Here is a 25,031-nt window from a genome sequence, read left to right as displayed (position 1 = left end):
TCCTTTCCATGCCACGCAACTGCAATTTTAAAAATATATAATGTAATATAGTATACTTCTTTCTGGTCCTTTCTTTCTGAATCCAGGTCCTTAGAAAGATAACAATGCAAGTTCAGCATTAGCATTTACAAAGTAAGTTACAGCCCAATCCTAAAGGAAGCTCCACTATCAGGTGCAGTGGTGCCAAAGCAGCTACCGTTGCATCCTGTGGCACCACAGCAGCCACCAGAGGTCTCCTCAGGGAAAAGCCACAATGGGGTTTTTCAGTCTGCACTGGCTATTTTGCCAGCAAAGAGTTGAGAGATTCCATATCAGGCCGGAAGGCCTGACATGGAGTTCAGGATCCAGCGAAGCAGAACTTCGCTGGTCCTATCCTAGCCACAGGTTCCTCCCCCCCGCCCCGTTCTTCCCCTACCCCTGAAGCCCTCACTGCCACATGAAGCTTGTATCTAGCTCCAGGCGGTGTCTGGCTGCTGCTGGACTGGCGCCATTGCTGACTCAGCTCAGGGTGTTGTGGGCATGTCTTATGGCACATGTGCGACACCAAGCTCAGGATTGGACCCATATGCGCTAAGCTTCTTGTTTACTAGAACTGCTTAACCAAATTTTGAAGACGGAATCTGCAAGATCACACAATAACCTTCACATTCATGAGATTCCACAACACCTCAAGGACCGTCTGCTGCCATATGAAAATACTGATGCCCATTAAGATCTGCAAAGGAGGTCTTGTTCTCTGTAGCACTGCCTAAGGAAATATGATTGGTGTGCACATGGAAAAAGGCCTGGTGGCTTCCTGGGCTTGGAATGCTTACATAAACAATGGAAGAAGATCTCACTCTCCCCACTTCCAAATAACTGCTAAAGCTCACTTATTTTCACCAGGGTTTTAACCATCAAATTAACAAATTTTTATGCAATTGCTTTCTGTCTTCTATAATATAGTGAATGGTCTTTGACCATTTGGTTAAGGGCAGGATATAAATGCAAACAGCAGCAACAAATACAAATACATTCCACATACACATGCAACAGTAAAGCATTCTTTCTAGTTCTGCAGCCTTTACTGCTCATTGCAATCATGTTCTCAAGACTCCTTACCAGAAAAGATTTTCCAAAATCACAAAGCCATAAAATAGTGAGCAGAAATCACTAGTTATAATTTAAAACTGCTGGAAAGAAAACTCCTGAGGAATGTGCCCTAGAGAGCTTAAAACAGATTTTAGCGTTTTTTCCCTCTAACAACCTCAAGAGATTATAACAGGGCTAATTTGATAGGCTTCAATTTGGCCACTGGGGGCAGAACACAGTTAGGTCAGCGTCTCAGCAGACCTTCCAAGACACAAAAAAGATGAACTGTCAAACAGGTTTAGTACAAATTAGATACCAAAAAAACTGAAAGGTCAGTTTTATTCAAAGTGTCTATGAATTTTAAAAAAATCAGAGTCTAAAGGGTTTTGTAATTCTTTGCTTATTATTTTCGCCAAAAACCTGTAAGACAGTTTATGCTGGAAGAATGTCTAAAAGGCCACTGTGAAAATCATGGCCGAGTAGGAATTTGAACCTTGTTTCCCTGCCTCCTGACCCAAGAGCACCATGCTAACATTCTGGAAGATCAAATGAGCATTGATAACAACTGTTCCACAGATGTATGACATTGCACTTTACGTCGTCTCTGGAGGCCTAGCCTATAACCTGACAGTCTGCGTTTCTCCTTTATCGCACTGTCAACACATCTCATCCTCATAAACTCAATTACTCTCATAACTGGCCCTCTCCACCAACAATAAAAAAGAGTATATTAGACTGAGACCCATGGAAACTACAGACACAAGAACAAAGGTCTTGTGGGTCAACCTCAGAGTCCTTCCTTTGCTGGGGAACTGCCTTCTGCAGTCTGCTTTAATCCTATACGCAACAGATTTGCTTTCATAGTGCTGTTTTTGACAGGGATTTCAAAATCAGAAGGGATTATTATGATTATCCACCATTACGTAAAGATCTATAAAACACTCTTAAGGTAAGGGACTGTAGCCCAGGGAAATAGGGTATATTGGAGGGCCAACATTCAGCATTCCTGGCATATTCACTTAAGAAGTTAAGGGATCTCAGTAAGAGTGGCTGGGAAAGATCTGTCCCTGAGATCTCCCATTGTATTCTGTGAATCCCACTTGCTAGGAACAGGAGTTTCTTTATGTCCTCAAACATTATTGTATATCTACACGAAGGGTCTTCACCATATTACAAATATACAGATATTCTTCAAGGGCCTTCTCCAAATGTGCCTTTTCTTTCTTTCTTTCAGGATAGTTGCTAACACATTCTAAACAGCATCTCAGCCTCAAACTGGGGGCCGCTGTCTCCTGCACTGCAGAGATAAAGCTATGTTCGACATAAAAGGCACAGTCAGACTTCCAATCTGGGATCATTTTACATGCTCCTGACTAAACTGGGGCATACAAGTCCACATTATTCCAGAGGAATCAACGCCCTCTTATTCACAGGAAATGAGGCCAGGCAAGCCTTTCCCAGGGTCTGATAAACCGAGAGAGGGAGCCTTCAATGAATGAGATAACCGATAGCAGGCGCACAACATGTTCAAGAGGTACGAAACACACTCTTCCCAACAGGCTGCAGTATAGCAGCCAGCCCTCCTTCCTTCCTCTCAGGTTTGCAGCTTGCACAAAGTTTGCCGCTTGCAGTTTACCACACAACAATGTGTGCCACATGCTTCTGCAGGGCAGGGAGTAAGGGCCCCAACCTGTCCAACTTCCCAGCTCCGGTGTAGCCACAATGTTGCCCCACGATTAGGGAATCATACCTTGTAAAGGCACCCATCCCTTGGTGCCTTCTCAGGTCCAACTTCCCAGCTCCGGTGTAGCCACAATGTTGCCCCACGATTAGGGAATCATACCTTGTAAAGGCACCCATCCCTTGGTGCCTTCTCAAGGTATGTTCCCATACCTTGAGAAGGCACCAGTGACTACCCCTCCACCACAGGACGCAGCGCACACCCCACTGGCACAACCGCACCAACATGGGGAAAAATGGATAGGATTGGGCCCTCAGGCTGCAATCCTATACACATTTTCCTGGGAGTAAGCCCCATTGCACACAGTAGGATTTGCTTCTAAGTAGATATGCATAGGGTTGGGCTGTAAGGAGGGCTGCCAATTCTGACTGAAGCTATTCCTGGAGATTTCCCCCCCCCCTTCTTCACCAAGTCATGAAAACCAAGCAGGCCCTGTTCAAACGCCCAGGACTGCTTCAGTGGTCACCTCAAAGGGCTGGCAACCCTCACAGACAGAAAGGTGAATCACTCCAGCCCCCACCAGGTTCTTTGCGTTTGGTGGTTGGTTTTTTTTTTAGTTTCCTCTCTCACCCCCCCCCCCCCCAAGCACACCAAGTTCTCCTTCCCTCTCTCCCCTCCTGGCTGCTAAAATAAGAAGCCGTCAGCCCAGGGACGCGCCTGGGAGTCATAAATATTTGAAAGAAACCTATTTTTGCCCCGACCCAGATTGCAGCGCTCTGGAGCAGGCAGGCAGGCAGGCAGGCGCGCTCTCACACACACTGAAAGGGGGGGCCAGCAAGTAGGATCCCGCGCGCGCCCCCAGGACTTCTTGGCATCCCCTCCGCTTTGGGCACAGGCAGAGCAAGCCTGCAGGGCTGAATTGTGCCCCCCACCACTGCTGGGGAAGCTGCTTCCAAATCACACTCATTGCAACCCCCCCTCACTCCTCCATTCCCCCCCCATCCTGCCATGCTTCCTATGCACGCGTGCGTGCATTCCCACGCGCGCGCACTCCTGGCAACACAGCGTGGCTGCGCGGAAAGAGAAAACGGAAAGGGGTTCCTCTACCTTGCCCTGCAGCCCGTCTCAGCGCACTGGAAGTTGGAGGCGGAAGATCGAGGGCTGCCTGAAGCTCAGCCAAACTCAATCACACCCTCCTGAGAGCCAGCCCCGCTCCTGACATCAGCGAAGGCAGCTCTCGGGCGACTTCTTCTTTCTTTCATTGTATACATTACCAAAGGAAGGGGGGGGGAGAAGGCTGGCAAAAGGCACGAGCAGCTTCCTCGCAAGGGAACTGGCCAGCCCAGGAGGGGCTGGAACTTGGAGCTCCAATGGGGTTGCAAAGAGCACACCTAACTCCTGCCTGGCTTGGGGGGAGCCCAGCTGTCCCCTTCCTCTCTAGGTCCCCAGGGGTTTGCCATCACCTTCACATTTATAGTCTCCTTTTGTAGACAATCCAAAACCCAGGCAATAAAAAGGGAGGGGCACTTGTGTGACTGTGTTGCATCTTTTTGTGTTACATCTTTTTTAAAGTCCAAAATCATGCTTGAAATCAATGTTTTTCAAATCCCCCCTCAACCACAAAGCTTCCTGGGTGACTTTGGGCCAGACACTTCTCTCAGCCTCACCTACCTCACAGGGTTGTTGTGAGGACAAAAGGAGGGGAGCAGCTGTGTACACCACCCTGAGCTCTTTGGAGGAAGGGCGGTATAAATATGTGAAAATAAAATAAACTTCTTTCCTGCAGGACCCCTTTCCAAACATGTTGCTCCGGCATGGGCTGCCCTGTGAGCTGCAAAGGATTCTGGGGCACATTCTGAAGTGCATATGAAAGTTGCAATGCTGTGCACACTAAAAGCACAATCCTATGGGTGTCTCCTCAGAAGTGAGTCTCATTGAATTCAATGGGATTTACTCCAGGGTAAGTGTGTATAGGATTGCAGACTAACCTGGGAGTAAGCACCATTACTCAACAGGACTACACACAGCCTTATTTACCCAGAAATAAGTTCTCTTATATTTTAGTGGGACTTACCAGGATGCTGTGACATTCTGCGTTGGTGAGGCACAGAAAGTCATATAACTCTGAAGCGATGTAACACTTTTGGATCACTAGGCCTCCAAATGCAACTGGAACCTTGTTCTGGTCACATCCAGAGCTGTTCTGAGGCTTGCAGAAGCTGCGCGGCCTCTGCAGGCTTCAGAAAGCCCTCTACTTAAAAAGTACCTCCAGTTTTCAAAAAGGTCACACATAGCCACACATAGCCTCTGCAGGCCTCAGGCTGCAATCTTTTTAGCTTCCAGCTCTAGAAGTGCTAGTTTTTTTAGCTTCCAGCACACTATGATCATTGGTCACATTCTTTTTTCAGATTCTAGCATGCTAGCCACACTAGGATTTTGAAAAGCTAGCTCAGAGCTAGAAAAGCCACCTTCACACAGACGTCACTTCCGCTTATTTTCTATTAAAAATAATGCAGGAACATGGCAGCCTCCACGGTGTATGCTTACAACATGGCAACCTCCATACAATTGGTTTCAATGAATTTTGTTGTTTTTTAATGAGCTGCGTTTCTAGCATGCTAGAAATGTCACTTCTGCCTTTTTCCTAGCTTAAGAAAAAGAACACAGTTCCTGAAAGGCTCCCATAGGTATTTAAAAGCCTGTTTTAAAATATATCCAGGGGGCTTTCTGAAGCCCACAGAGGCCATGTGCAGGCAGAGATCATCTCCAGTCGCATCTGAAAGCTCAAGTCCAGGTGGTCCAGGAGCTCAGGTGAGGCTCTGTCACACCTGCCTCAAAAGACCGCGTGTCCTAGGGGCTTATTCCCTGATGTTTGTGATTTTACATTTACAATTAAAGCCTTACTTTGGTAAATCTGTATGGGGCTTCACAGTTGCTCCACATGAACTAAGAACACACCTAGCTGTGGATTGCATAGGAAGTAGTGATGTTGTTTCTCAGGGAGGTTGAGAAACAAGTTATTTCTCAGCAAAACCTTTTCCACCATTCTTCTTCTTCTTCATTAAGGAAGCTGCTGAGGACTTTTAAGTTTCCCTGGAATAAACCTGAAAACGTCTGCCTTGGACATATATGTAAGAAAGGCCTATCCAGAAGCTATGACTAATAAATCCAAAAAGGAGGCTTTAAAATTAAACTGCTAAATTCATTCTAGACCTTATCAAAGGGCCATTCTAGCCCATATCAAAGGGCCATTCTAGCCCATACTATACATAACATGACACAACTGTTCTACATTGTTGTGACTTAGACAATATCTTTATTCATAATAATAATAATAAAACTTTATTTTTATCCCGCCCTTCTCCCAAAGAGGGACCCAGGGCGGCTAACATATAAAACAGATTAAAACATAATTTCACAAACAGATAAAAACATATTTAAAAAAAACAAAAAACACATTAGCAGAACCCATAAAAACAGTAGTCAGAAGAGTCAGAATAAAAGAGCATAAAACAGCAGTTCTTAGAGGAATCGGGCCTGTAAAAAAGCAACTAAAAGATATATAAAAGATGTTAAAAAGGCCATAACATCAGAAGGCTTGGTTAAACAACAAGGTATTCATAGTAATATTTATAGGATGCTTTTTTCCAATATGGACTCCAAAGAAACCATAGCATCCTTTAGCTTCTGCTACACTGAAATGGAGATAGGAGATAATATCTAGATTTAATTGGGACACAACTTTACCAAAGATCTCTACAGGATATTTATTTATTTATTCACATTTTTATACCGCCCTTCCTCCAAAGAGCTCAGAGCGGTTTACACAGCTGCTCTTCCCCTCCTTCTTGTCCTCACAACAACCCTGTGAGGTAGGTGAGGCTGAGAGAAAGTGATTGGCCCAAGGTCACCCAGGAAGCTTTATGGCTGAGGGGAGATTTGAACCTGGATCATCCAGGCCTAAGTTCACCTCTCAAACCACTACACCATCCTAGCTCTCATTACTTTGAAGTTTTCTTTAACTAGTGCCACATGCTAATCTTGCTGAGGAGAAGGAATAGCAGGCTGTAAAGCTGCTCTTATCCTTCAGCAATTCTACCCTGGGCTGGATTTGGAAGCAGAAGTATTTGCCTCTGGTTCTCTCTCTTCACTGCCATACTGAAATGGAGTGTTCAGAGGGCATGCCCATCCCAGAAGCGCCTGTTAAACTGCGCCTGTTAAACTTCAGGGGAGGGCACCAGGATGAGGTCTCTTGTTATCTGGTGTGCTCCCTGGGGCATTTGGTGGGCCGCTGTGAGATACAGGAAGCTGGACTAGATGGGCCTATGGCCTGATCCAGTGGGCTGTTCTTATGTTCTTATAGGCTACCTCATGACAGCCAAATCAATGGGATTTCCCCACACACCCCTGAGCACCGTAAGCAAACCCTTGCTGTGCCCCAAGAGATGCCATCAGGGTACACACCATTTAATTACTTCCTTGCCCTCCTCCTACTTTATCTAGGTCTAAAGTTGTGACTAAACTCTAAACTTAACTCAGTCAATCTGGCTTAAATTTAAACCAATTTGCAGCAGCCTTCTGCCAAACAAAAAGACAAAGGGCTTTGGCAGTAAAGAGAGAGGTTCTTCAGACTGAGCAAAAACCCCTGCATTCTCCAAAAGCCAAGCAGAGGAGGCTCAGTTTAAAAAATCCTACTTGGTCCCAAAAGGCAACAAGCAGCTGCCCTGCAATGCCTGAAGCTGCTGTTCTGAAACTCAGCTGAGGCCAGCCACGTGAGGAGAACCTCAAGAATAGGGAGAAGTGTGACCCCCCAAAGAGTTCAGGTGTGGCCGTTACACATGATGTGCAACTTTCAAATGGCCAGGCCTGCACTCTCTCCTGCTTTTAGCCCTCCTTTCCTTTATGAAGGAAAACAAAAGCCCAGCCCAACGTATGAAAGAAGGCCAATCCTCTTTCAGAACAGTGCAATGCAAGTAGCACACTGAAACAGTACATTCCTTGCCACTATTATCTTGCTCAACCTCCTTCCTCTCTAAGTGTACTGAAATTTGTCAACTTCTTAAGACTGAACTGGAGAACATATCTGGAAGGTTGTTTAAAACTGGGTTGCTGGGTTTTTTTGGAAACCAACCCACTTCCTATTAATGCACAGTGATTGATTATGTGAGCTGGTTTGCCACAAATGCAAACTGCAAGCATGCCCAGCAGCAGTTGTGTACAAAAATGCAGAGCCAACGTGTACCACCTGTGTATTGGCAACCTTCAGTCTCGAAAGACTATGGTATCGCGCTCTGAAAGGTGGTTCTGGCACAGCGTCTAGTGTGGCTGAAAAGGCCAATCCGGGAGTGACAATCCCTTCCACACCGGGAGCAAGTGCAGTCTGTCCCTGGTCTGTCTCCCTGGCTATGGGCCTTCCTTCTTTGCCTCTTAGCCTCAGACTGTTGGCAAAGTGTCTCTTCAAACTGGGAAAGGCCATGCTGCACAGCCTGCCTCCAAGCGGGCCGCTCAGAGGCCAGGGTTTCCCACTTGTTGAGGTCCATCCCTAAGGCCTTCAGATCCCTCTTGCAGATGTCCTTGTATCGCAGCTGTGGTCTACCTGTAGGGCGCTTTCCTTGCACAAGTTCTCCATAGAGGAGATCCTTTGGGATCCGGCCATCATCCATTCTCACGACATGACCAAGCCAACGCAGGCGTCTCTGTTTCAGCAGTGAATACATGCTAGGGATTCCAGCACGTTCCAGGACTGTGTTGTTTGGAACTTTGTCCTGCCAGGTGATGCCGAGGATGCGTCGGAGGCAGCGCATGTGGAAAGCGCTCAGTTTCCTCTCCTGTTGTGAGCGAAGAGTCCATGACTCGCTGCAGTACAGAAGTGTACTCAGGACGAAAGCTCTGTAGACCTGGATCTTGGTATGTTCCGTCAGCTTCTTGTTGGACCAGACTCTCTTTGTGAGTCTGGAAAACGTGGTAGCTGCTTTACCGATGCGCTTGTTTAGCTCGGTATCGAGAGAATGAGTGTCGGAGATCGTTGAGCCAAGGTACACAAAGTCATGGACAACCTCCAGTTCATGCTCAGAGATTGTAATGCAGGGAGGTGAGTGTGTGCCTGTGGCAAAAACCCACTTATGGCATGAGCCTGAGCATGTGTTATCAGAAGTCCCAGTGAGTTCAGCTTGCAGCTTCCGAGGCCCTTTTTCTAAACAATAAATGTGCTTGGGACAAAGCAATTATGCATAAGAACATAAGAGCAGCCCCGCTGGATCAGGCCATAGGCCCATTTAGTCCAGCTTCCTGCATCTCACAGTGGCCCACCAAATGCCCCAGGGAGCACATGAGACAACAAGAAACCTGCATCCTGGCGCCTTCCCTTGCATCTGGCATTCTGACATAGCCCATTTCTAAAATCACGAGGTTGCACATACCCATTATGGCTTGTAACCCGTAGTGGATTTTTCCTCCAGAAACTTGTCCAATCCCCTAGGCCAGATGCCATCACCACTTCCTGTGGCAAGGAGTTCCACAGACCAACTGCACACTGAGTAAAGAAATATTTTCTTTTGTCTGTCCTGACTCTCCCAACACTCAATTTTAGTGGATGTCCCCTGGTTCTGGTGTTGTGCGAGAGGGTAAATAGCATCTCTCTATCCACTCTGTCCATCCCCTGCATAATGTTGTATGTCTCAATCATGTCCCCCCTCAGGCGCCTCTTTTCTAGGCTGAAGGGGCCCAAACACTGTAACCTTTCCTCATAAGGAAGGTGCCCCAGCCCAGTAATCATTTTAGTTGCTCTCTTTTGCACCTTTTCCATTTCCTCTATGTCCTCTTTGAGATGTGGTGACCAGAATCCAGGTGTGGCCTTACCACTGGTGTGCCGCGAATGGTCTGCAGGTGTGCCGCAGGAGTTTGGGGGAAGGTCATTTGTTACTTGGACCTTTGGGGAATGTGAACCCCCCCACCAACAGCATAGTGTGCCTTGTCAATTGTCAAAAAACCAATGGTGTGCCTTGACAATTTTAGTACCTTGTCAGTGTGCCGTGAGACAAAAAAGGTTGAAAATCACTGGTCTAGATATATAATGTCCACAGGTTCTACTGCATCCACATGCCTGTTGACCTTTTCAAAGAATTCTAAAAGTTTTGTGAGCCAAGACTTACCCTTACAGAAGCCATGCTCATTCTCCCGCAGCAAGACTTGTTTGTCTGTGTTTTGAGATTCTATCTTTGATGAGGCATTCCACCATCGTACCCGGAATAGATGTTAGGCTGACTGGCCTATAGTTTCCCGGGCCCCTCTCCTTCCCTTTTTGAAGGTTGGTGTGATATTTGCTATCCTCTGGCACCATGGCCATTGCATATTTTAGTCAAGAGATCAGCAACTTCATTCTGCAATTCCTTAATAACTCTTGGGTGGATGCCATCAAGGCCTGGTGACTTATTGATCTTTAATTTGTCAATTAGGTCTGAAACATCTTCTCTTTTAACCTCTATCTGACTTAAATCCTTGGTCAGGAGGGTCCGTTTGGACAGTGGTATCTGCTTGAAGTCTTCTGCTGTGAAGACAGATGCAAAGAACTCATTTAATTTCTCTGCCATCTCTAAGTCTCCTTTTATCTCCCCTTTCCCTCCCTAACCATCCAGAAGCCAACCGCTTCTCTGGCAAGTTTCCTGCTTCTAACATATTTGAAGAAGCTTTTATTATTCCCCTTAATGTTGTTGGCCATGTGTTCCTCCTAGTCTCTCTTGGCCTCCCGTATCACCTTCTTACATTTCTTTTGCCACAGTTTATGTTCCTTTTTATTCTCCTCATTAGGGCAAGACTTCCATTTACGGAAGGAAGCTTCCTTGCCCTTTACAGCCTCTCTAACTTGGCCGGTTAGCCATGCAGGCACCCTCCTGGACTTAGTGGAGCCCTTCTTCCTTTGCGGTATACACTTGCAAAGGGTTAGCACAAGCAGACTGATTTTACAAACCCAAATTCCATTCATCCACTTCTACATCTTCTTGGCTGCAGGAAGGCCACTATGTACCTGTACTCAATTTCTTTGGACTTGCAAAGACAGACCACAATCTTGCACACAATTCCTTGGCACACTTCACATGCTTATCTTTGCAGTTAGCAGGTCTTGCATAGCATGCCCACAACAAACTCAGGGCTAAGTTGTCCCTTTTCCTTGCAATAGGAGCTTAGTAGTTGGTCCCTGGAGAACTGATGGGGACTGTTTGGAACTCAGCCCTTAATGCAGTGCTGAAACTGGAGTTGGGCTCTTGAAAATGTCTGGCCCACAAAGAACTAAAAACAAATGCATTCCATATGCCCTGTTCACTCCCCAGCTTAAGCCAAAGTTACACCCATCACTGTTACTTGTTTATTTCCTCAACAGGGTTTTCCTTCTTGGCAGAAATCTAAGCCCAGAGCCAGGGCAGGGCTGTTTGATTACCAGCATCTGCCTGCTGCTATGGAGGGAAGGAAAATAAGCACAAGAGCAGGTAAGAGCAATGAGTGGGTGGAGTTCTCAGGACTGTAAGCTGAGAGGAGAATGCTGTGGCTGTAAACAGCAGGACTCTCTATAATGCAAAGAGCTTTACTGTTTATGGCCAAGACAGTCCCTTCCCAACTTAGATTGCAGCCCTGAGAACTCCACCAAGGGGGGGGGGGAGAGTGGGTTTCCATCTGATTGCTGGTAAAACAGAAAACTATATTCCTTTTTCTCTTGATTCCTGTTTTTTTTTTTTTTTTTTAAAAAAAGCTAATTGCAAATGCTAAGTGGCAAAATCTATATCTGCAATTTGTTTAAATATGAATTAGCTTATGCAAAGAAACATGCTCTATAGTGGGCGTTCTATGAGTGACAACACTATTGATTGTATCTGAATGTGTATTTATGTGCATGCATAAGAAAAATCTAAGTGGTGCCATATTTCCCAGTTTTCTTCTGTGTGCATGTGTGGGTATACAAAGCTAGAATTCTATATGCATTTGTTCATTCTTAGGTGCCTGTTTGGCATGGGCTCCACTCTCCTCTGTATTTAATCTGTTATCAATCAAATTATGTGTCAGTACGGGGGTGTCAGCATTTACAACTGCGGTTCTGCGTAGGGATGCGTGGGTGTTGATGTATGTATCTGCACTCCTGACTCAGTGTGCCTGTGTGTCTTTGAATAAATGCTCTGCACATGAATCAATTCATCCATGTGGGCGGGTGTGGTCTATGTGCATAACAAGCTGTGGCTTCTTTCTGAAACTGAACATGCACATTCTCATTTAGTGATTGTTGACTACTTTTCTTTCCCCAACATGCCACAGTTCACCAGGAAGGTGACAAACATAACATAATAATACAATAGAAAAATATGTGACCCACAGCTACAAAACACAAATAAAAGATATAAATACTCTAAAAACCTCACATTTTTGTTTTTCGTTTTAAAAGTTTGGCTTTCTGTTGCTTCCAGAATAAACCCAGACAATGACAAATCCTACCTGGGTCAGACACAGGAACAGATTCAGAGCTGGATACAACCTTTTCAGAACGGGATACACCATCCCTATAATAATATATAGTGTTTGTACAGCCCTTCTGAGTGTTCAGAGCTTCACTTGAATTATTTTATAATCCTGACAGCAACCATGTAAGACTCTTTATTATTTGTTTTGGCAACCTTCAGTCTCGAAAGACTATGGTATCGCGCTCTGAAAGGTGGTTCTGGCACAGCGTCTAGTGTGGCTGAAAAGGCCAATCCGGGAGTGACAATCCCTTCCACACCGGGAGCAAGTGCAGTCTGTCCCTGGTCTGTCTCCCTGGCTATGGGCCTTCCTTCTTTGCCTCTTAGCCTCAGACTGTTGGCAAAGTGTCTCTTCAAACTGGGAAAGGCCATGCTGCACAGCCTGCCTCCAAGCGGGCCGCTCAGAGGCCAGGGTTTCCCACTTGTTGAGGTCCATCCCTAAGGCCTTCAGATCCCTCTTGCAGATGTCCTTGTATCGCAGCTGTGGTCTACCTGTAGGGCGCTTTCCTTGCACGAGTTCTCCATAGAGGAGATCCTTTGGGATCCGGCCATCATCCATTCTCACGACATGACCAAGCCAACGCAGGCGTCTCTGTTTCAGCAGTGAATACATGCTAGGGATTCCAGCACGTTCCAGGACTGTGTTGTTTGGAACTTTGTCCTGCCAGGTGATGCCGAGGATGCGTCGGAGGCAGCGCATGTGGAAAGCGCTCAGTTTCCTCTCCTGTTGTGAGCGAAGAGTCCATGACTCGCTGCAGTACAGAAGTGTACTCAGGACGAAAGCTCTGTAGACCTGGATCTTGGTATGTTCCGTCAGCTTCTTGTTGGACCAGACTCTCTTTGTGAGTCTGGAAAACGTGGTAGCTGCTTTACCGATGCGCTTGTTTAGCTCGGTATCGAGAGAATGAGTGTCGGAGATCGTTGAGCCAAGGTACACAAAGTCATGGACAACCTCCAGTTCATGCTCAGAGATTGTAATGCAGGGAGGTGAGTCCACATCCTGAACCATGACCTGTGTTTTCTTCAGGCTGATTGTCAGTCCAAAATCTTGGCAGGCCTTGCTAAAACGATCCATGAGCTGCTGGAGATCTTTGGCAGAGTGGGTAGTGACAGCTGCATCGTCGGCAAAGAGGAAGTCACGCAGACATTTCAGCTGGACTTTGGATTTTGCTCTCAGTCTGGAGAGGTTGAAGAGCTTTCCGTCTGATCTGGTCCGGAGATAGATGCCTTCTGTTGCAGTTCCAAAGGCCTGCTTCAGCAGGACAGCGAAGAAAATCCCAAACAAGGTTGGTGCAAGAACACAGCCCTGCTTCACTCCGCTTCGGATGTCAAAAGGGTCTGATGTGGAGCCATCGAAGACAACAGTGCCCTTCATGTCCTTGTGGAAAGATCTGATGACGCTGAGGAGCCTGGGTGGACATCCAATCTTGGGGAGAATCTGGAAGAGGCCGTCTCTGCTGACCAGGTCGAAAGCCTTTGTGAGATCTATGAAGGCTATAAAGAGTGGCTGTCGTTGTTCCCTGCATTTCTCCTGCAGTTGTCTAAGGGAGAATACCATATCAGTGGTGGACCTGTTGGCTCGGAATCCACACTGCGATTCTGGATAGACGCTCTCTGCAAGTACCTGGAGCCTCTTTAGTACAACTCGGGCAAACAGCTTTCCTACAACGCTAAGGAGAGAGATGCCGCGGTAGTTGTTGCAGTCACCCCTGTCACCTTTGTTCTTGTACAGCGTGATGATGTTTGCATCCCTCATGTCTTGAGGTACTCCACCTTCTCTCCAGCAGAGACAGAGGATTTCATGCAGCTCAGTGACGATGATCTCTTTGCAGCATTTTAGGACTTCAGCAGGGATGCTGTCTTTTCCAGGTGCCTTGCCAAAGGCAAGGGAGTCCAGGGCCACGTGAAGTTCTTCTAGGGTTGGTTCACTGTCAAGCTCTTCCAGCACAGGCAGGCACTCAATGTTGTTCAGTGCTTCTTCGGTGACTACATTTTCTCTGGAATATAGCTCAGAATAGTGCTGCACCCAGCGTTCCATCTGCTGCGCCCGATCCTGGATGACCTCGCCTGTGGCAGACTTCAGAGGGGCAATTTTCTTCTGTGTTGGACCTAGGGCCTGCTTGATACCATCATACATCCCCTTGATGTTGCCCGTGTCAGCTGCTATCTGTATCTCGGAACAGAGCTGGAGCCAGTAGTCGTTAGCACATCTCCTGGCAGTCTGTTGGACTTTGCTGCGAGCAGTTCGGAGGACCTGCAGGTTGCGCTCACTGGGACAGGCCTTGTATGCTGCTTGAGCTCTCCTCTTTTCCTCAATGACTGGTGTCAACTCCTCAGAGTGGGCTTCAAACCAGTCTGCCGCCTTGTTGGTCTTTTTGCCGAATATGGACAAGGCGGTGTTGTAAACGGTATTCTTGAAATGTTCCCATCTGTTGGATGCATTTGCGTCGGCCGGGCCTGGAAGAGATTCCTCAAGCGCTTGTGCAAATTCCTCCACTTTTCTCTGATCCCGGGTCTTGCTGGTATCAATGCGAGGTCTTCCTTCCTTTTTCGTGTGATACAGTCGCTTTGTTTGCAGTTTCACTCTGCTGCACACCAGGGAGTGGTCAGTGTCGCAGGCAGCACCATGATAACTGCGTGTGATCTTGATGCTGGGAAGGCTGGAGCGTCTGGTGAGGATCAGGTCGAGCTGGTGCCAGTGCTTTGATCTTGGATGTCTCCAAGAGACTCTATGTTGGGGCTTTGTGTTGAAAAACGTGTTGCTGACACAGAGACCGTGATGACAGCAAAACTCTAGCAGGCGTTGGCCATTTTCGTTCATCCTCCCAGTGCCAAACTGACCTAAGCAAGTGGGCCATGAACTGTTATCAGCACCAACTCTAGCATTGAAATCGCCGAGGATGAACAATGGCTCTTTTACAGGGATTTTCTTGACAGTGGTGGCCAGGTCATCATAGAATTTGTCTTTGGCTTCTGCTGGAGACGACAGAGTCGGTGCATAAGCACTGATGAGAGTGATAGGTCCTGCTGATGACTGGAGCTGCAGGGACAAAATTCTTTCACTTCCCACAGTAGGTGGGATGATGGATTTCAGCAGGGTATTTCTGACCGCAAAGCCAACGCCATGTTCCCTGGTTTCGTTTGGTGGTTTTCCCTGCCAGAAAAATGAGAAATTTCTCTCCTTGACAGATCCGGAATCTGGCAGCCTAGTCTCTTGAAGGGCGACGATGTCCATCTGCAGTCTGCTCAGCTCCATGTCGATGACAGCTGTTTTGCGTGCGTCGTCTATTTCTTGCAGGTCATCAGAGAAGCCAGGTGTCATTGTCCTAACGTTCCAGGTGCCCAGCTTTAGGGCAGTAGTTTTCTGTTTTCTGTTGCATGGTGCAGAGTTGTCGATCCGCTTGTCGGTTTTCACCCTAAACCCCACGCACCCCATGAGGTTAACGGACCGTGGCGAGGCAACACCTTACTGGCTGGGGACTGCCCAGCTTAAGGCGGGCGGTAGCTGCCCAATGAGATGCAATGATCTCTCCCACCGTCGGAAGCAGCCCCTGGCGTCATGCTCTACGCCAATCGAGCAAAGACTTATAACCGGTAAACTGCTGCTTCCCGTGTTGTGCCGACGCCGTATGGCGAAGTTGGAGTGTCCTCTCCAGTGCGCGAAGCCTGGGTAAAGAAGGTATGGAGGATAGGCTGTTACCCATGCAGCAAATCCCCCCTCTCCACGTCGCTGGAATGGTCCAATGGAAAGGCAGAAGCCAATACGGTTGGTTCCAGCGGCGTCGCAGGAGTTGCCAGAACGTGACTGTGTTCAGCCATGAACTGCCTAAGGGACTCCGGCTCCTGATTTTGCCTCGAGGTTGACTCCTGAAGCCTTTTCCAGAACTGGATGTAGCCACAAGGCAGTGGAGGTTTGAGGTCAGAGTTTCCTTCTCTTAGATGAGCTGCCTTCCTAGGCTGACGAGTCCCATCTACCCGGTGGCTGTTTAGTCGCCTCTTACGACAAGTACAGCCAAACTGAGGGCCTATTCTTATCCCCAGCCCCCAGGGGATATTTATTATTAATAAAGATCCCCAGGGGATCCCCAGGGGATCTTTATTATTATCATCCACATATTACAGCTGGAGACCTGAGGCTGAACCCACTCAATGAGTCCATGGCAGAGGCAAGATTGAACTGGAAGTCCTAAGTCATAGCTCAGCCTTGTTGCCATTACACTACCCCAGTTGCAACCATTTGTTCCCTTTCTTGTCCTAAAATGGCAACCTGGGCATCCTACAAAAAAGCATAGCATCACAAATACATGAAAATAACCTCTTCCCAAAAATAAATGAATGTAATCTACGTTAGCATCATTAAAATGCTAAAAAAAAATCAAAACACAAATGCTAGCCCACAAATGCTCAACCTCACCTGTTCTGCGGTGGAGGGTGCCGCAACCCACCTCCTTCCCTGGTACCAGGCCTCTGCAGGCCTCTGGAAACAGCCATAAGTCACTTTCACAAACCCAGAAGTAAACCTGAAGTGAATTTCCAGCTGCTTCTGGAGGTTTCCAGTTGTATCCAGAGGGCTCCAGTTTGGAACCAACTGGACACAGGGCAGATGAGAGGGCCCACTGGGCATAGGGTTGTGAAAAATTTGAGAAACCCTGTGCTACCCTATGCAGAAAAGTTTTATCTTGCCTTCTGAAGTAAGGAGCTCAGACAAGTCTCGCTAGAGAGACCATTCCTGAGTTGAGGCACTGAGTTGGGGCACTACCACAGTGCCAGAAGATTTAACTCAAGGGAATGATGTCTGCAACCAATGGTGTCACTAGGGTTTGTGTCACCTGGTACGGGAGGCCAGCATGTCACTCCCTTGATGGACCTCCTCCCGTGCAGTGGGCAGGGCAATGCCCCAGATAGTGGGCATAATGATGCACTATTGTCCCACCCCACTGATTTTTTGACTGTTTTTGATAGGATAGAGATATTTCAATGCGGTTTGTTTCACTGCTTTCTGCATGAAATTCCACCTTGAATGACAAATAACATGACGGTATTATTAAAAAATACCAAGATTTTTAAAACTTTGACCAGAAGTGCTATCATCCTCCCATCGTGCGCATCACCTAGTGTGGCCCACACCCCCTGCAATACCTAGCGACGCCACTGTCTGCAGCACAGCTTTTGGACATGGAGGTTTAATTTAGCTGTTAAGACTAGCAGTTGCTGAGAGAACTTTTCCCCCCCTGAATTCGCTATATCCTTCTTAGGCTGTTTAAGCTTGTGGCCATCACCACATTTTGTGGTAGCAAGTTGTATAAATTAAAGTAAAAATGCAAGGTAGACAAGAGGGAGTCTTCAGGGCCCTTTCCAGGCCACAAACAGAAATTTTTTTTTTTAGTCCTGTACCATTTCTAGCTTCATTCTATCATTCCCAGAATAATATTCTGGCTCAGCCTTATGGAGGGAGGTGGGAGGGTGCCTTGCTTCAGGAGGACAACCTGGTTGCCATTTTTCACATCAGAGAAAAACACTTCAGCAGTGATAGGAGGCCTAGAGGCCTGCTGTTTTTAAAGAAAGAAAGAGCATGTTCTAGTTAGACCCTTAAGGGTGCAATCCTAACCCACTTTCCAGCACTGACATAAGGGCAATGCAGCTCCAAGGTAAGAGAACAAGCATTCCCTTACTTTAAGGAGGCTTCTGTGAGTGCCACCCACCTGCAGGATGCAGCACACGTCCCATTGGCACTGCTAGGCCAGTGCTGGAATGTTGGTTAGGATTTGGGCCTAAGTGTGTACCAATTTAGGGTAAACCCTAATTGGTTTCATGTGAGAGCAGACATCTGACAAACTGTGTTTAAAGATGTTGGGAAGTTAATAAGGAAACTCACAAATTAGGGAGAAAGCACAATTCCATAGGTGTTCCCCAAGGCTAGTGCACAGCTGGCATTCCGTTTGCACTAAGCCCTAGAGTCAACAGGTAAAGCTGGTGCTCTGTGTGCTTCTGCCACAGGCCTGAACAGTTTACAGAAGCTAAACAGACCTGCTGTTTAGCTCATTTCACTTTCTAAATAGTCTACTGAACTGACTGCTTGTAAACATGGATCTTTTTTAGCCCTTCTTGTGTAATCCTGCATATGTCTCCAGAGACCACAGATTGCTTCCATCCATGAGACTGGTGACAACTCAGCTTATATTGGAAGGTGTAAGTTTTGAACAGGCTATGGGGAACACACTTATTATTCCAACCCCAGGAGAACTCCCTCAAGGCAGGTGATTCAGTTCTCTTTAATAGCTCCTGGAGTGCAGGATCTGCAGCTGCCATTTCCAGAACAGGGGATGCCTGAATGATGGAGGGGACACCCTCCCTTTCACTATGTAAAAAATGCTACATCTGGAATTTCCCCTTTCGAGGCTGCAGATGTTTTCTCCGCCAGTTAAATCTGCGTGGGCTGGAGGTGTTTGGTGCTGCGGTTACAGAGTCATATATGCACACACTTCCAGCCCACTCTGCAGTCACATTTCTAGATCAAATTACAGTCATTAGCTAATTAGTCCTTCCAATCCCACAGTGGCAAGAAAATGTCACCATTTTAGTGCTCCCCACCACAATATCCTCACCTGCTACCAGAAGAGCAAGCAATAACAACAAAAGGTGTTCAAACTGCCGGCACAGCTACAAAAATACCAGGTGCAGGAAACGGTGCATTGAGTTTGAACATGAGAGACATTGGCATAAATACCTGTGAAGCAGCATAGCTTCCTGGGCAGCTTTAGACAGGTCACAACCTTTCAACCTATCTTCCCCCAGAAGGCTATTGTAAGGATAGATGGGACTAACTAGAACTGAGGGCCCTCACAAGAAAGGGAAGAAAACAAATATTCACCAATTGCAGAGATGAGAGGCTTTGCAGTTAATGTGAGGAATGGAAGAGTGAGACAGAGATGTTTCCTGCTTCAATGTCCTTCTGTTAAGGGGCTGCAAGTGTCAAAAATATTTCAGTTTTTTGCTGGTGGCATATAACCCCTACATAGCTTCCTTTCTGGGTCCAAGAGCAGCTGTTGGGGGAGCCATTAAACCCCCTCCTCCCTCCGCACCACAGTGCTAATCCAGAATAGGACTTCACCACATCAGCTATTTGCTGAAGAAAGCAAACAAGCAGGACCAAACGATGCTTGGCTTAACCCTAATATACCAAAACTACAGCCAACCTTACTGGAAAGACTATGGACAAAAATATACCAATTTCTACCTTTGAGGAGAATGAAACACAATGCAGAGATTCTGGGGCCAAGTCACCAACTGTGGCCAAGCATTTCTTCACTCCTGATCTTGTGACCCACCCACCCCTCAGCAGATGTTGCTTCACTACTCTGAACATAGCCGTGGTTTCCTATACAAGGAATCATTACACAGCAGCAAAGCTATGTATAGCACAGAACTGGAAGCCCTCCAAGCAGCAGCTTTTGACAAAATATGGCAGACAATGACTATGTACAAACTTGTCCCTCAAAGTACAGGTTCTTTTGGAATCTCACCCAAAAGAACAATGTAATGGCTTCATAGCTTCTCTCTGTCCCTTATGCCAAGACTATGTAGTGACCCATTATAGCATTCTTATAAAATATTAACACACTGTATATATTTAATTTGATTATCTTTCAACAAATGTAACATCTCTGCAAACTCCTCAGCTGACCCCTTTCTCGCCCACTTTGCTTCATAAAGCAATCTATTAGGCTCACTCATTGGTGAGTTCAGTGATATTTCTATTTTTTGTCAGTCCATTTAAGTTTCCCTGGTTGGCTGTTGCTTTTCCCCCCTGCAGTCATATTTGTATAGTTGGTTTTTTCTCTTGTCTTCTGTGTTTCTTAGAACAAATTTCAATAAAATTCCATGTTCAGTTCAAAGACAAAATGATCTTCAAAAACATGAAAGAGCCAGGAGGAAACTATAAAACACAATGGAGAGATACCAAGCTTCAAACAAGGAGTTTAAATCCACGAGCTGTATTCATAGTTAGCACTCTAGTTATCCTGTTGCTTTGTGATTTTTTCCCTCCCTCTTTTGGCCTCACTATGTTATCTTGCAGTCAGGGTCACTGTCAGGAGCTAGCATTGTTGGGACACAAGGTCCTCACAAGGGCCCACTGCCGATGCCTGACACCACCTCTGTGGCCTTCACTTTTGTGCAGTGGTGGTAGTGCAGCTCTTTCACATGAGAGAGTCACTTCATCACTGCCTCCTCATTCCCATCCCATCTGCCAAGGTAAGCTCCACCGCAAACCTTAGAGGAGGCCCATGCTGGTTCAAGTGCCCAAGGTCCATGAGACAAGCCCTATGGCACTTCCCGCCAGCCCGCTGATGGTGCATTAGCTAATCCTACTGCCCTAGCAGTGAAGTGTCAAAGGGTGACACAGTCAGGTGGGTCCTCTGGTGGACCCACCTAACTATGGCTGGTGCCCAACCAGGTTGACCTGAGCCCACCTCTGGGGAACTCGTGTCCAAACAGGAAGGGCGATGGAGGCAGCTTGCACTGAAATCTGCAGGTGGCCCTGCTTGTAGTGTTCAAAAGCACATGTGTCTCTTGCCTTCTCCATCTGCTTCAAACACATTATGAAGGAGAACATTGTCTAGGAAAACACATGCCGCAATAAGCCTTGCCTCCAAGGCTAGAAATTCAGATTCCTGGGAGCCTGCATTCTTAGACAACAGCTGCCTGCAGAAGGTTTGCAGAAATGTCGACATTCTTAGAAAAGAGCACCAACCTTTTAGGCCCTGGTAAGCTTGGTTTTGGGGATTTTTTTCTGGTCTTGCTTATAGGTGCGGGAAGACTTTTGCTGATTTATAGAGGCCCTACATCTTGGAAGAGAACCCCAGACTATCTTCATCACTTAGGATCACTTTGTGTGTTAGAAAAACATGGGTGCATTCTTGGGAGACACACCTATGAAAATGCATCAGCAGAATCAGGTACTCTTGTCTTCTATCCCAGACTGGATGGCTGGGATCCTGTAACAAAAGTTCCCATGTATCACTTTAAATTGTAGTTTACTGCAGCATGTTAGTCACTGAGATGCCACAAGAGTCATTATTACAGCAACAGATTAACAGAGTTCCTCCTCTGGCATGTGTATATTGATGCTATATTACAATAAAATATCAGCTTGAAGGGCTTTTCAACATTTTCTTTGATGAGAAGTTAGTAATTTTCTCTCAGAAACAAACCCATAAAATCATTTATGCCCTCATAACCTCAAATGAATAGTGTTTTGTGCATTCACGAGTGTTTTGAAGTACTGTACCTTGTCCAGATCCTGTGGATAAAGTGAACAAGAAATGCACATCTCTGAATACATAATACAAAACATGAAACTGCCCTTGAAGCCTGTTCAGAGGATGCAGCTGGTGTGCAGACAGCAGCAAATCAGCTCGTGGCATGGTTGGGGCTTCCTCCGAGCTTGGCATATCAGCACCAGAGTTTACAATGGTTTCCCTGGAGCCTTCTGAGAACCATTCAAAGCACTGGTTGCTGTTTTGTTTCTCTGAACCACAAAAGCACTTTAGAAACTGTTTGCTTCTGTATGTTCCATCGTCACCATGCAGATTTACTCTGTTAACAATATTGATTCACCCAGAAATAATCCCAAGTGCTTTAGCACCTGGGTCTCAAGAAATAGGACAATGATACTTTGGAATTTGAAAATGGTACACAACCCAGTGAGCTGGTCCTTTAATGGTTCCCCATGGTTAATCCCCAGTAAATCTGAGGCTGGTATATCGGAACATAAAACATTTCTTCCTTTTCACTCATCACATTAAAAAGGCAAGAACACTTACAGAAACATTCCCATTGCTTGGCCTGCAACTATCCTGCTTCTTACACCTACTTCTTCACCAGAACCTGACCATTGCTGGGGGTAGTAAAAGACTTTGGGCTGGTATTCGGTGTTTGAGTCAAGCAAACAGAGTAATTATTTTAACACACTACTTGTTTACAATGTTTTTATCTATATTTGGGCACAATCCAAACCTGCGCTGGAGCAGGCAAGCCAGGAAGCTTGCTCTGCATCCAACGCAGGTTTGTTGGCTGCAGCAGCTCAGCCAGAGGCAAGGGGAATCTCTTTCCCTTACCCCTGGGTAAGGGCTGCTCGCCCCAATGGGTCTCCTTGGACCTGCGCCACGTCTGGAGGTGGCGCAAGACCAAGGAGAGCAGAGCGGCTTGAAGTTGCTCCATTCTCTGCAGGGACGGGGTTTGGGATCCGGCATAACTGCTCCCGCCCCTGGGGCTGCCCATTGCCCGCCCTCCCCCCGCACAGAAACGCCCCCGTCCTGCCTCCTCCCTGCCCCCCGTATGCCTACTGTTGCCACTTGTGTCAGTGTGGATGCACTGACACAAGCAGCGGTGAGGAAGCCAACGCGGAGGGTTCTGCCAGCCTCCGCACGTCGGTGCCTCTGGATGCGCTGACGCGGCTTCCTCCCACGGAGGCGCAAACGTGCTTTACGGCACATTTACAACCCTCCCAGGGGACTTATGCCAGCCTATGTACTGGTTAGGATTGTGCCCTTTGTGTCTGTTCTAAAAATGTTTCCTGTTCTTAGTCTTCCTGAAGGCTAATGAAATCATTTGCTAGCATTCTGCATGTGTAAATATGTTCCTGGCTGCCTCTACAGATCCCTCCTCTTTCAGTCCAATGTTGGCTAATATAACTGAAAGAGGAATTCCTATACAACTGCATTCCATCACAGGCATCTTGACTTGCTTTTTCTTGGCTGTGATTATGGGCTGCACTTTGTGTCAGACGTTTTGACCACTTCTTGTAAAACTGTTCCATCTTCAGACATTTTTCAGTAGCCAACATGTCTTGAGTCACACATGTACCAAATTTCAGCTTTCAATCAATGTATTCACATTTAATATTGTTAGTAGCAGTGGTATTGCTAGCCACCCTGGCGCTTGGGGAAAAGTTGAAAATGACACAATGCCCCCATATCACACCCAGACATGATGCTGCTTGTGGGTGCGATATCACACCTGTGTTTTTTTGTAGATGAAAAAAATCAGTTGCCACCCCAGCCCTCTTCCTGCTCACCCCCAAGCCCCCAGAGTAAGGGGCGATGAGCAGCTGTGTTCACCACCGCCTCAACAAAGGGGGAAAAAAGCTTTTTGCAAGAGGCAGCAGTGGTGAATCTTACAGGCCTCTGAAGCAAGGGGCGATGAGTGGCCAGAGACTTTGTTCACTGCTGCCACTTCTTGCAAACAGTTCCAATTTTTTTCTTTAAAGAAAGTTCCTCTGCCTCCCCCCAGCACTAGCCCCCTCCTGCTCACCCTCCAGGACCCCAATTTGCCCCCCAAGCATCTACCACTGCTGCTGCCTTCTGCAAGCTGCAGTCTCCTCTTCAGAGGAGAAGGGTGCATGCCAGCATCTGCCATCTTATCTGCAGCCGGTGTGACACCCCCCTCACAAGCAAAGCCTGAGGCAATTGATCCTCGTGACCCTCCCTTAGCAATGCCATTGGTTAGCAGAGCTGTGAAAAAAACAAATTCATTAACAGCAGAGCTGAGTTACACAAAGTGTTTTTATATACTGAAAAACAAGCGAAGTAACTAATCATTGTAGGGAGACATAAGACAATAACAATAGCACAGTAAAAGAGATTAATGAGAAGTCTAGTCGAAGTAGGAGAGACCAACCTACAAGCCTTTAAACTAGAAATGGAATAGCTAACAGCTCCTCCTGCTGATGGGGATTAACATACATATCCACATCCACTATTATTTCACAGGTCTAACTCACATGCCATCAACCTGCCAGCAAATTTGACTGTGAGCGTGTGTGTGTGTGTGTGTGAATATAAATGTATGTATATATGTATGTGTGCACCTCACACACTTTTTTCCAGTTATGAGCCCTTTCAGGATGGGGAGTCATTTATGGCCCAATCCTATCCTCCATTTGCGCCAGCAGAGCACATGCTTCACCGGCACTAGCTGTTGCAAACGTGCTGTAAAGCTTTTTCTTATGTAAAGGCACATGTGCTGAGGGGGAATCCAAATCAGTCCTCTCTACCCTTTCCTAGGGTCACAATCTAGATTTGGAGAACTTCACATAGTATTTTCATTAGAAAAAGGAAGCAGGACAGGGCCTATGATTTGATTATCAGTATTTGGGGCTCTTAATTGGTTTCTGAACTTTTGGAGGCATTGTATTCAATATTTAAGTAGGAAGCACAAGCCCAGATTAAAACAAAAGTTGTCACTGTTGAAGGTAATGAGTCTTTATTGTCACAAGTTACCTTTCAGATATAGCCCAGGGGCATATCTCACAGCCTATACACAAGTAACATAAGATCATAAGAAACAGTGGCGTAAACTCTGTGTCCTGTTCCCTCTCCATTGCACAGAGGTTAGTTTGTGCGATCTAATTGCCAATTATTGCAGTCAGATAAGAAGCCCTTTACCATCTGGTTTCCCAACAGTAAAAGCCAAAGCTGCCTTCCCACCCCAACCTCTATCTGCAGAAATTCAAGCCTATTGCCGGAAATAGCACCTGAACAAAAGAGAGGTGAAATGTGCCACTGCTATCTTTTGTAGGGATCTAGGGCTGTGTGTACACACACCAAAGATGCAGGATGTTTGGAGCTGTCTGCCTTGCTGTGCAGCAAACACTGCAGACAAGTAAAAACCAGTGTGTAGGCACTGTGCAGACTAGTAAAATGCCCTATTTGTCCAGTGAGCACAAGACCTTAATGTGGTGTAACTGTGACCAGGAAGTCATAGATATGGCCAAAACA

At 46.6% G+C, this 25,031-nt stretch overlaps 1 protein-coding gene across 1 annotated transcript in view; it reads right to left on the bottom strand.

The window, feature by feature from the left end:
- DGKA (diacylglycerol kinase alpha) overlaps window positions 1–3,960 on the bottom strand; it is a 57,295-nt gene extending 53,335 nt beyond the window's left edge. The window contains exon 1 of the mRNA XM_066614198.1: window positions 3,860–3,960. The gene's annotated coding sequence lies outside the window, so the exon portion shown is untranslated. The remainder of the gene's footprint in view (window positions 1–3,859) is intronic.
- Window positions 3,961–25,031: the final 21,071 nt, after the last annotated feature.

This window comes from Tiliqua scincoides, chromosome 2, assembly GCF_035046505.1.
Source record: "Tiliqua scincoides isolate rTilSci1 chromosome 2, rTilSci1.hap2, whole genome shotgun sequence".
Classification (NCBI taxonomy): Eukaryota; Metazoa; Chordata; class Lepidosauria; order Squamata; family Scincidae; genus Tiliqua; species Tiliqua scincoides.
The sequence above is the reverse complement of the archived record's forward strand: the minus strand, read 5'-3'. Positions and strand labels throughout refer to the sequence as shown.